Genomic DNA, 12,801 nt, shown 5'->3' on the forward strand with positions numbered 1-12,801 from the left:
TTACATATAAGAGGAAATGAGGGGTAAGAGAAGAATAATACAAGTGGAAGAAATGATTTACAGTAGAGGGGGTAGAGAAAGAAGAGGGGAGGGGAGGGGAGGGGAGGGGAGGGGGGATAGTAGAGAATAGGATAAACAGCAGAATACATCAGACAGTAGAAAAGCAATATGTCAATCAATGGAAGTGTAACTGATGTGATACAGCAATCTGTATACGGGGTAAAAATGGGAGTTCATAACCCACTTGAATCAAACTGTGAAATATGATATATTAAGAATTATGTAATGTTTTGAACAACCAACAATAAAAAATAATAAAAAAAGAAAAAAAAAACAAAGAATGCAATATGGAAACTTGGAAAAAGTTAACTTTATTTTTATTTATTGGTGCTGGGGATTTAACCCAGAGATGCTTTACCACTGAGCTATGTCCCCAGGCATTTTTATTTTGAGACAAGATCTCACTAAATTGCTTAAGGCCTCCCTGATTTTGTAAGACTGTCCTTGAACTTGTGATCTTCCAATCTCAGCCTCTCAAATTGTTGGGATTATAGGTGTTTGCAACCACACCTAGCAAGTAGCTTTAAAGGGATGAGATCTGACAAGTAGCACTTAGCCAAGTGATCAAGTTCAACAGTGACAGAGAAAAGTCATATTGGTAATGTGTGCCCTGGATGTGACTTGATGAAAATGGAGCTTAACCTCTGTTGTCTTCTACAAACCCAAACCTCAGTTGAATCATGGAAAAAAAAATAGTCAGATCTTCATAGATTTCTACAAAATATTTTGCTAGTACTCATTAAAGAATCAAGGACATCAAATAAGAAAATCTTGAGAAACTCAGAGCCAAGAGAAGTTTAAAGAGATATAATGAATAAATGTAATGTGGTAGGCTGGATGAGTTCCTGGAACAGGATCAAGAATCAAAGTCATTTCATAAAGGAAAGATGGTTATAACAAGAAAGTCAAAATGATTATGAAATTAATTTTCAAACATTTCCCTTCTATCTAAAAAAATATTCAAACCTTTATTTTCCACTGAGAGTCCTTTAGTATTCAGTTACTTGTGCTGTCAAGGACATAGAAATTCAGGCTATAGAATACAGGTTTGAATTATAATGCTTTCCTTTTTGTTTCGTGGTGCTTTTTCTGAGTATGCCTCCTTATGTATGTTCGAAAAATTATTCCCAATTTAGAAAGAATGTAAAAATGTGGGTGGCATATTCTTTCAATCATCATACCAAGGACATGGCTGGCCAAGATTATCTATGATTTTATGCATACATTTTTAGAGCAGTTAATGGTTAGCTCTTCATTAAAGAACAGATTTTGTCTGAGAAACAAGTAACTTCTTTTTAGCGGTCATTTTAGTTTATGATCCAAATGGGTAGCATTACCTAGCTTTCTATCAAATCTTATAATATTATCCTATGTAAACCTACATTAGTCACCTACATTAGTTCCCTCACTGAAACAAAATGCAGACATAAAGAAATGAAAAAAAAAAAAGGTTTATTTTGGCTCATGGTTTCAGAGATTTTGGTCCAGGACCAGTGGACTCCATTTGTTCAGGTGCCTATGGCAAAGCAGAATATCATGGCAGGGACTGGGGGGTGAAACGAAACTGCTCACATTGTAGCAACCAGGAAAGAGAGAGGGAGAGAGAGAAAGGGATCAGCGTCCCGATATTCTCTTCAAGGGCATGGCCCCAATAGCCTAAATTCCTTCCACTTAGGCCTCACCTCTCAAAGGTTTCTCTTCTTCACAATGGTACCACAGGCTGGTGGCAAATCCTTTTAGGGACATTTAAGATCCAAAACTTAACCACACCTAAATTTCTAAAGTATTATTTGATCCAAAGGCTGAAAGTTTTCTGATATGTGGATGCTAACTTGCAATAAGGGTTAGGTAGGGAAAAGGGAAAACTAGAGGTAATTTGGATTAGACAAGGGGAATGAAGAGAAGGGAGGGGAAATGGGAATAGGAAAGGAAATAGAATGAATTGAACATTACTATCCTGCATTCATAGATATAGATATTGATACATATATGAATAATTATATAACTAATGTAATTCTACAACATCTACAACCAGAAGTTATACTGCATGTATGTATAATATGTCAAAATATATTCTATTATCATGTGTAACTAATAAGAACAAATTTTAAAAAATTTTTAAATCACTAAAGCCTGGAATCAGCGTTAATTCTCAGATCACCAAATTAAAGTATATTTAAATTGGGTCATTTTTCTATATGTGAGTTATAATTACAAAAAAAATTACTTTCTTTCTAAAAACAAGGTTCATATTAAAATATTCTTTTCATGACTTTTTAAATGTGTTGAGAGAGTCTTGCTTATATAATACTTCAGTTTCTCTAAATACAATGTTTGATTTCCAAGAAAGACTTTTTTTTTTTTTTATTCTAAGCAAAATCTAGCACACAGGAAGCAGTGGCTCAAACATGCCACATTAACATTATGTATGCTGTCCAAGGATGCTACATAAACATATGCAACAGAGTTGAACAATTTAGTGTTGAAATGTTGCTGATTTCCCTTTCCAGGTTTCTGAGCAGCTGACAGAAGAGGAATTCAGTTTACAGTTTAAAACCCTTGATAATTGGAAAGGAGCGCTTTGTCGCTCTTGTCATTGGAGCAAGCAGTTTTGGAGTCATTTGGGGCCTCACATCGATGCATTTGACAATAAATTGCTGGATAGAAATTCCCAACAGTGTTACTCCTAAACTTCCTCCTCATTGCCCTAGGCTGTAGTCAAGTTTCTCAGCACTCGACAGGTGGGAACTTTCCCAGTATTGACATTTGTGATGGCATCATTTATTTATGTGAAATGAGAACCAATTTCTCACTAAAGATTGCTCAGGCAAAATGAGTAAGTCAAATGTTAGCGCCTTCCTTTAAATTACATGGAATGACGCCAGGGGCATTAGATGTTCTGTACTTATAAAAAGCATTAAAAAGGTTTTACAGCATTGCATCTCTGTTCACCTTTGCATGACATACCTCTAAGGGGCTTTCAGCAAAAACTGTGCTATATGAACACTCACTTAAAGGGGAATCAGTCTAGAAGTACTTTATTAGAGGAAAATATGATTTTTGAAGACTTGTATTACTTCAGTTTCAAAGTTTCTTTTGTTGCAGAAACACTTTGAAAACTAGTCATTCAATCAAATTATGGTGAAAGCATATAGTGGAAAGGTTTCAAGTTAATGTAAGACACTATTGATTGAAAGAAAATCTCTAGTGATGTGCCTGGCTCAATATCTTCCTCTTATTACTGCAATGTTAGCCAAATTTGCATATTTTACAAAGCTAGAAGAAGAAATAATTTTTAAATGGCTAAAGGAGACACCAACCTCTTCTTTATGTGGAGTGAGTTGAATTGAATAAAACCAAATGCAAATGATATATACATATACATAGGTTCCATATATATGTACATATACACACATATATAAATATATATATATACATATATATGGGGAATATGTATTTACATTCTATGTACAGGCACATACAGTCTAAGGAGTATTCTAGTGTAGCACAGTAGATATTAACTAAATATTTTTTAAGTAACAATAAAGCACAATGTAAATACATTTATGTAAATTTTTTCATTTATTCATCAAAATGATCTCACAGGACAGCTAATTTATATTAATAAATCCAGTTTGATGGTGTCTCTATGATACAAGGAATTTAGCCCATTTAAATAAATTGTTATTATAGTTCCATTAAGTTAAAGTAATTCTCAAAATTTGTTCTGGATATGTGTCAACTTTTTATTACTAGTTTTAATGCTATAAGAAAGAAATTTCTATCAGGCCACTTGAAAGAATTTTTTACAGAGATTTTGTTTGTATAGAAAGATAATTGTTATATAATCATTTTTAGACTGAATTCAAGCAAATTGAATGCTAGCTAGAGGTTACTAGAATTTAAACTCATTCGCCTAAGTGTGTGAGCAGTTATTTTCCCAGAGGAAGTCTTAATTTCTTTAAAGTTTATATGAAAACTTCTTAGGTGTTTATCATGACTGTAAATTCCTTCCTGGAATGAGACTGAACGACATCACAAGGAAACAACATACAACCATGTTTGCAACCACACTGGAATAAGATTTTTTAATTATTTGATAATGCTTTGGGGATAATTATTCACTGACTCTTTAATTTCTGTTGTCTCTCCCCTCTACTTAAACCATTTATTAAAATTTCCACATATAAATTTTTAATTTTATTTTATCATCCTTCTCTTTTCTTACAGAGTGGATGGAGACAACTTTCCTTTCTGACATAAATATTTGACACACATACACACCACATACATTACATATATTACATGAGAAAAACACATATTTATATTGCAGTTGTTTAATTTTCCTGAAAACAAAATTTACTTAGCAGTTTCTATGACCTTTGCCCTTGTTAACAACCCATGGCTTTGCTAGTATCCCAAAGCTATGGGTATAATGAACGCAAATTGAGCAGAAAGTAGTTGTGACTTCCAGTTTAGAAAACCTTTCCTTCATCTCCCACTGGAAGCAGATTGCTGAGGGCTTGTTACAAGTGCCTGCTTTAACAAGAGAAGAATTAAATAATGGTAATGAAATGGTGAAACCTGGAGAGAGGAAACCTGGGCCATTATGCCCAAGTATCTTCTCTCCCCATGCCACCATAGCCAGGCCTTTAATGAGACCATTATGTTCATGATGACATCTACGTGGAGAGAATGGCTGTCAGCTGTGGGATTATTAAACCACGATGTAGCTGTTGAGTACTTCTAACCTCCCCTGGGCTGTGTGGTAACCCAGTAGTCCATCTGTATAACTATATATATAACTAAGATAGCTCATATCCCAACAAATTGTTTTCTTTACAGATATTTGATCAACTAGCCAAACTATTTACCTGTGTTCTCTAGATTGTGCGTGTTCATAACTCAGGTAATGACTGACACTATACAAATGAATGATAGCCGGGGATATAGCTCAATTGGTAGAGTGCTTGCCTTGCAGGAAAAAGGCCCCAGGTTAAATCCCCAGCATCACCCCAAAAAATAATAATAATAATACAAAGTAGACAGTTCACACTTCTGATTCTTAGGACTAATTCTTTTTGACTCATAGGGTAACTAAAAGGGCATTGCTAATTGTGGCAATAGTGTGCCAGTAACTCATTTACAGTTAATAACAACATACTGTGTCATCCACTTGTGAACTAGACCTGACATATTTTTCTTTGTTCTTCAAAATCATCACAGATGCAAAAAGAGAGTTTTCAGTGCAAAAATAGTAGATGCTGAAGGAAGCTGACATGCTTTCACTGAACAAAAAAGTACTACAGATTGCTTGACTGTCTGACTCTGGGTTATCTAAAAATGCCCAGCTCAATCTGACCACTTTAGTATCTCAGATCCTACTGGATCCCTGTAATCATAGTGGCATAATAGAACTTTTCTTACTATTATTAGAGAAAAGAAGTTTTCTACTATAAAAGAACTTATTCTAGAACCCTAGACACCTGTGCTGGAGTTTTCCTATGGGAATTATCAGCTATGTTACACAGGATTCTTATCTACCATGAGTACCTATAGCACTATGATGACTGCTAAATCAAATTGATATGGCTCCCTGGCCACCAAGATGTGCAGCCAGCCCACTGATCTCTGCTGAGAAGCAGCAGGGGAGTGGTGAAGTGGTAGTGTAGCAGCCCTGGTGTGCAGAAGCACTGGCCCAGCAGAGCCCACCATGCCAGCTGGGGCCTGAGGCATGGGTGGGTAGGAGTCTCATGCCTGTGGAGGTGAACCAGGGCAAGCCAACAGCTCATGCCAGGGCAGCCCAGCTTGCACACAATGTGTGTGCCTGCTAAGGAAGCAGCTCCACACAGTGCTACAGTGCTCTAGTTCCAGACCCACCACCAAGCATGCTCAATTCACTGACTTCAACCTCCCTGAGAAGCAAGGAGAAAATGTAAATAAGACAAACCTGAATAGGATTCAGTTCTAAGCAATAAAATTAGTACTTTTCCAATCCCAAATTAGCATAATGTGTGACCAATAACATTAGTGCATTTTTCAAACCCTGATTAGCATAAGTTTGAACCAATAGCATGGACGGAAATGCTATATAAATCCCTAGACTAACACATGTGGAGGGCAATCTTTGTTGGGTCCCCTTTTGCCCTGTGTTCATTCTCTGCACACTATAATAAATCCTGCTTTTACATTCACCCATTTTAGTCTCTGAAATTCATTCTTCAAATTCACAAGACAAGACCCAGAAAGAATGATGGTGAGCTGCTGCTACAACACTGGAGGGCATATCCCACCAATAAGAGCTTTAACACTTCTCAAATGAAGAGGCTTGTAGCATGTGCAGACCCCACCTCCCAGCAAGGGCAGTGAATCAAGTTTGAATCTCAAAACTCCAGTTTCAAAATTGCCCACGTAACAATTTGCTACAGCACTATTGCTTGTGCTGGGCCCCACTTAGAATTGAAATATTTCAGAATCACCAATTAACGTGCCAGAAAAGTGTTTTCCTATGTATAGAATATTCCAAAGAGGTACATCATGTACTATTCAGTCTTTCAAAGTAGCAGGAGGTAAAACTGCACACTTCAGTAGTGCAGACATTCTAGATTGCTCCATGCTGCTAAATTTCTTATATTTTACCCAGTAGCAGAATCCTAAAACTTGATCCTGACCTGCATGCAGATGCAGGTATGACCATCCAGGGTGCTTGTTATTTTGTTTTCAGGAAATCTAATCAACATAGTATGAATGTACTGGAAATTTGGCTGACCTGGTCTTTTTTAGGGTCTTAAAGTATTTTTAAAAGGCCAAAATTCTCCATACTGCTTATGCTAATTATTGTGTCTATGCTGATTGCTGTAGCACCAGCACATCATAGTGATGTCTGTAATGCCAAGGGCTTTCACCACCCTCAATTGTCACCTGCATGAGGGACATTGTTGTCACCTGTCATGTGACACATTTTATAAATCCTATACTAAGGGTCAATATTTTTGTAACATTTGTGTAAATAAACCCACCTGAGAACAACACTTAATGCAAAAATTTGCAAACAGGTGGTTTGGCCAGGAAATAATCAAGGGAGTAAAAGCTAATAGTGGAACCGAAGTGGAGGAAAAATTAAAAAAAAAATGCATTCTCCATATGGCCTGTGATATGGATGACTGAAGTTTGAATTCTCAGAATGTTTTGAAGAGCCTTTGGAATGTGTCTCACAATTATTTGCCTGAGGAATCAAAGGAAGCAACAGCAAGTTTTTGGCTCCCATCTTCTACAGGTTAGTACAATTGAAGAGTTGCATATGCAACTCACATATGGAATGCCTGTGAGTTCCCTCCAGGCATTCCATGCCATAGTCCTGGAAAGCAGCAAAAAGTTCATGGCATGGCGCAAGTTTAGGATGAAGTGTTATCTGAATGACTCTGCACAGAACTGGTTAAAGCCTAATCAGACTTAGTGAATTTGGCATAGAGTATGGATATTATTTCAGCCAGCAAAAGTATACAAATTTTTATTAACTTTCCATCCCTGATCTTACTTGCATGTTTTATGATTTTATTAGCAATATTAATCTTCTTGTTGTTCTGTAAATTTTGTGAGGATTTCTTAGGTTTCAGTTTTTTATTAATTCACTTTTGAGGATGGTATTTAAAAGCTCATAACTTCCCTCATTATGGCCCTTATTTATTTACTATGCTTTATTTTCCATTTATATTTATTTATCTTATATGATTCTACTTTAATGAAATGTTAGGTACAAAGGTAAACAGCTTGTGTCTTATTAAAAATAAAATGAGAAATTACTTAAACATTTCTACACTATATCCTTTCTATAAGGGTTTTCCTCTTTTGCGTTATGACATAATTTTAAAAATTCTAGTCATTTTTGAAGAGATAATTTTTCACATTTAAACATAAGGATGATTCAATAGATGACCAAACTACTACTCTAGATCTACTATTACAGATCTATTTGACTACTCTTAATCATAGGTAGTAAAAGTTCATGTTTGAGTTTATTTCATGAAACCTCCTAAAATTTCTGATCCAAGAAAATATACTGAAAGGAAACAAAAGTTTATATATATTTGTTTTACCATATATGGACATATTGATTTAGATGCCCAACGGGGAAGACTGCAGAAATAAATATGTATGAGAAGGCACAGGGGAAGGATTTGACTTTTATATTTAAATGCTGTGCATGAAACCAACATTAAAGATGGAAAGCACTACAAATTATGATCTCCAATTATATAAACTATGATTTCTTTCAAGTCTTATTTGGAGGAGGTGCATCTCTGCCAAGAAAATCTACATCTTTTTCCTTGTAAAGTTGGTTTTTCTGAGGAATTGAAGGAGTTAAGCCCTTGATGCTATATTCAAACTGTCCATGAATATATTGTCTACTAGAGAAATGTCTTAGTAAAAAGGACTCTTGCAATTTTATATTTTATTGCTATTAGTTCAATAGCAATCCTTGGGTTAGCAGTTGTTTTAAGCCTGGGCTTTTAAAGAAGTCCTCTCAATCAATTTATCTTTACAAGAAAATTTTATTTTTTTTGGCAATCAATCAAAGCAATAATAGCTAAGTTCATACTTGCCAAAATGATAGACATGATTGTTGGAACTTATATCTACTTTTAATCATTCCATTTAGGCCTTTAATAAAACTGGAAAAAAATGTAAAAATTTATAATTTTTCCATATGAATAAGACATTTTTAAAAAAGAACTCAGGAGAATGAAGGTCTGATTGACTAACTAGATGAGAAAACTACAAATGTACAGACATACTCATAGATGTTTTTCTCAGAAGGATGAGTGTGTGACCTCATGAAGTTTCCATTCATTGCCTCTGCTTCTGTCTAGGGTAGGAGAGATTTCTTCATATGTACAATGCAATATTTAAATTTCATGCACTTTGCATGAAATCAAGCCCTTCAAGAAAATAATCACCACCTGGTCTTCTTTACAAATGGCTTGTCTCTCCTTGCCTTAAATTCTCCTTTAAAAAATATTCTGTTTGCTCTTTTTCTTAGTGTATTTAAACTCATGAAATTAAATATTTAAAAATTATGTCAAGCTAGCAAAATACTAAATAGTACATGTTTTATTATCCAACACAGACAAATGTGTCTTTATAATCACCTGAAAGGTAAAGATTAAGACTAAAATTCTTAAATGCTTCAGAATTTTATGCTGCAACATAGTATAATAGAAAGATTGGGCTCCAGCTTTGGTTTTTCTGCTAGCGCACTTCTGAGTACTCAAATCTAGTATCAATATACTAGAAGGGTCTTGGGCATGTAGATACCTTTGGATATTATTTAAGTCAACCTCTGCTCAATCTTCCTGCATATATTTGCTCTATGTTCACCACTCAGGAGTAGAAATACTGAGACCAGTATTATGATCAGTTGTGGGAAACAGATGCTGGGAAGAAGACCACCCTGAAACTTATGTGGAAGAATGTTCTTGAGGTCCTCAACATTAAGCCCAATCATAAGAAAATTGCCTTTCTTCCTTTCAACCTAAGCTCATCCCATAAACAAATTTGGCTAAATGATATATAAGGTTTTTTTAAAAAATAATATTTTCTTACATAAGAAAAAAAAACTTAATGGGGGTTGTCTTTTATATTAACACTATCTTTTCACATCTCACTAAATTTTATACATTTCATATGAAATGCATGTCTGAATGTTCTTTCATTTATTTTTGGTGGATACTTGTTGGTTAGCCTATTGCCACCCACATCAACATTCCCAATTTATGTCTCTTGAAATCATATCTGTATATATCACATTTAAAAATAATAACTCTATTGTGCATGTTGAGTTATTCTCCTCTATCCCTAAAATGTGTCAGGATCCTTTTAATTGAGGGATTTTGATCATTTGGGCAGGTACACATTATCATGGTTTTCTTTGACAATTGTTTTCCTTTTGTAAATAAATAATAACAATATTTCCAAGACTTTTAGTTAGTTTTGAACTGAAGTTTTACATTGAAATTTGCAAAGGTATCATACTCAAAATAGCTGTTTCGTATAAGTAGGAGTTGAAGATTTTAGAATCAGTCTGCAGTTTTGAATTTCCATGCTCACACATTAGGAACACATGTTCACACGTGTTGGGAAAGTGTTATTATATTTTGAATCTAAGATAAAATGTATCAAATAGAATCATTCAAGATTCCTTAATGTGCAATCCATATTTATGCCAAATTAATGTCTGTCTCTACATATTTAAACAAAACCAGAGTATTAGATTTTATTATCAAAAGAGAATCTGGTTTTACTTGTAATATAAAAATAATGATAGATCATTTTCTTACTGCACTAAATAAAAAATTCCACAGATATTTCAAATCATATTTTAAAAGACATTGAAGGTGTTGGAAGGAAATAGGATTACATGAAATAAAATTTCACAGAGAGAAGAGCTTTTCCTATATGAAAAAATGTGTCTATACCTGTTTCCTTTCATGGGATAATTTAGTAATTCTAAATGTAGGCTGCATATCAACCTCATCTACAGGTACTGACATGTAACTTGGAATAACTTGGAAATGGAAATCTCGAAATATGTGCCCCATTTCTCCATGGTGCATTTTTTATTCTTTCAAATTCTTTTGTAGTGAATGTATGTGGCCTCCTCCTCCAGAAAAAAAAAAAAAGAAAAAAATGGGGAGCAGAGAGTAGTGGTAGACCAAGAAGTAAAGGTCAAATCTCTGAAGGATGAACAAGGCTAAGAAAGAGAGCTGCTATGTGCTGCACATGAAACCCAGGTGGCATCTCATGGAACAAGGAATTAGAGAGGTGGATGAAATCTCATCAACCCTACAAAGTGGCTCCAAACCAGCCCATAGTTCATGTGATCACATAAGACTTAAATGATAAAATATAAAACTATCCTGTTATGACAGTTTTCTTATACACAAAGTAAGACACACAATTAAAAATTATTAGTTTAGATGTAAAGAAGAAAGAAAAGTTATAATTAAAATAGATGTCATCAATATATACTATAGAGGAAAAGATAAAAATGGATGAAAAGATTAGGAATTAAATAGATACTTGAGATAGAAAGTCTATATAATATAAATATAGATATTTACACATATATAAATATATATTAATATATATTTAAATATATATGCATATATTGCTATATATTTATACATATGTATATATATATATTGATATATATTTAAATATATATCAATATATATCAATATATGTCTATATATATATTTATTATTATTTTTTTTTGGTACAGGGGCAGTTAACCACTGAGCAACATCCCCAGCCATTTTTATATTTGATTAGACACAGAGTCTCACTAATTTGCTTAGGGTCTTGCTAAATTGCTGAGACTGCCTCAAACTTGCAATCCTCCTGCCTCATCCTCCCAGACTGCTAGGATTACAGGCAATTGTTGATATTTAAAACCTATTGACCAAATTTAACAACAAAGGCAACACACACATGCAAAGCTTGATCACTGATGGTAACTGTATAACTGGAAAATCCATCTACAAACTACTAAAAATAAGCATGTGAATCTAGCATGGCCGAGCATGTGCTTAGCATGCATTAGGCTCTGGGTTTAATCACCACCATAATTAATAAGTAAATAAATAAACAAACAAATATCAATTATCTTTCTATATATGAAACTATTGGGACACAGAATTTTAAAGATATTTACTACAGTACCAAACACCATTAATTACCTAGAATTCACACTAAATAAAGTTATATAAAATCTCTACAGTGAAAATTACAGACTGAGAAACTAAAGAAATCCTAAATAAATGGAAGACTATGCTGTAGCTGTACTTCACAAGATCTAATATTATTAATATGTCAAGTTCCCAAGACTGTTCTATAGATTTAATGAAATTCTAATCAAAATCCCAGCAGGAAACTTTTTTTGAAATTAACACCCTCTTCCTAGAATTTATATAGAAATGAAAGGTAATATTGAAGTTGCAAAGGCAGTCATGAAAGAAAAAAAATAGATGGAGAACCCACACTACTTTATGTCAAGGTGCATCAAAAAGATAATGTGCATCAAATAGTAAGTATCAGTGTGAAGACACAACATAGGTCAATAAAACATGTCCTGAAAGAACCCAGAAAACAATCAAATGATTTACAGCAAAACCACCACTGTTTATTTGTGTTGAAAGAATTACACTTTTCAGTGGTTCCAGAATAATTAGGTATGCATTACAAAACAACATATCTAGATCCTTTTCTGAATTTTTACATAAAAAATAATTTCCAGTGACAAATTCAACTATAGAATGTAGAGTAAAATAGCTTTTAACAGAAAAAAAAGAGGTAACAGTATTTGTAGGCACTAAATCAAAAATTTCTTAAACAGGACAAATTATCATTAAACCATGTTTTAAAAGATTATAATTTAATTTTTCATTAATATTAAAATTTATGCTAATCAGTAGGTAATATTGAGTGCAAAAAATGCATGTTTCAGTCTGAAAGAAGATCATGGTCATGCATAGATATGAACAATAACTCATATATCATAGAAAGAACACTATAAAATTAATTAAAGAATAGATAGTAATAAAGTGATGGAAAAAAACCTCTGGATAGTTTCTTTCAATACAACATAAAAAACATAACAGTTAACTTGAAAGAAATTAAAATTAAAATCATAAAAGGCACCCCAAAATACCCTTCAGAATATTTAAAATTAATCTTATAACA

Source organism: Ictidomys tridecemlineatus, chromosome 1, assembly GCF_052094955.1.
Source record: "Ictidomys tridecemlineatus isolate mIctTri1 chromosome 1, mIctTri1.hap1, whole genome shotgun sequence".
Lineage (NCBI taxonomy): Eukaryota > Metazoa > Chordata > Mammalia > Rodentia > Sciuridae > Ictidomys > Ictidomys tridecemlineatus.